Raw genomic sequence first — 887 nt, 5'->3', positions numbered from 1 at the left:
CTTGGTATGATCTTTGGTTGGAGTTTTGGTATGTGGAATTGTTATGTTGGTTGTGGTTGTAAGGTTTGTGGTTTTGTGGTTGGATTTGTTGGTTTCCCCACCCAAAGTTTGGGTGGTTTCTCCAGCCTGGGTTGTAAGTGTTGGAATGTGGATCATATGATTGCCTTTGTTGGTTTCCCACATAGTTAACCTCATCCCAATCATCTCCTTCAATGCCTACTTCCACTTGATCTTGTGTGTGTATTGCAGCCACTTGCTTTGTTTCTAATTGCCTGGTAAGCTCTGCTAGTTGCTTGGCAAACACCTTGTTTTGGGCTAGAATTGTATCAACCTGGTTCAGCTCCATTACTCCCTTAGTGTTGTGCCTTTCTGATGCATAGTAGTACTCATTCTCAGCCACTGTCTCGATCACTTCAATGGCTTCTTCCACAGTCTTTTTCTTGTTCAATGAACCTCCTGATGAATGGTCTACAGCCTTCCTTGATTCATAAGAAAGCCCATCATAGAAGATGTGCAATTGCACCCAATCATGGAACATGTTTGGTGGGCATTTCCTTGTCAAGTCCTTGAATCTCTCCCATGCCTCGTAGAGAGTTTCACCATCTTGTTGTCTAAAAGTCTGAACCTCAGATCGAAGCCTATTGACCTTTTGTGGAGGGTAGAAACGTGCCAGAAACTTGCTTTCCACCTCATCCCATGTTGTTAGACTCCCCCTTGGGAATGATTCCAGCCACTTAGCTGCTTTGTCCCTAAGTGAAAATGGGAATAAAAGCAGTTTATAGGCATCTTCCTGGACTCCATTGGACTTCACAGTGTCACAAATTCTCAGGAATTTTGTGAGATGTTGGTTTGGGTCTTCATTAGCACCTCCTCCAAAAGAACAATGA

The 887-nt window shown here is 43.4% G+C and overlaps 1 non-coding gene across 1 annotated transcript; it reads left to right on the top strand.

Moving 5' to 3' along the window:
* Positions 1-536: 536 nt before the first annotated feature.
* On the top strand, positions 537-640 carry LOC148561739 (small nucleolar RNA R71). Its single transcript, XR_015886491.1, has one exon. It is a non-coding gene; the product is annotated as a small nucleolar RNA R71 (small nucleolar RNA).
* The last annotated feature ends 247 nt before the right edge of the window (positions 641-887 follow it).

The sequence above is a fragment of the Arachis ipaensis genome, chromosome B6 (assembly GCF_059453495.1).
Source record: "Arachis ipaensis isolate K30076 ecotype BB chromosome B6, ASM5945349v1, whole genome shotgun sequence".
NCBI classification, from domain to species: domain Eukaryota; kingdom Viridiplantae; phylum Streptophyta; class Magnoliopsida; order Fabales; family Fabaceae; genus Arachis; species Arachis ipaensis.
The sequence above is the reverse complement of the archived record's forward strand: the minus strand, read 5'-3'. Positions and strand labels throughout refer to the sequence as shown.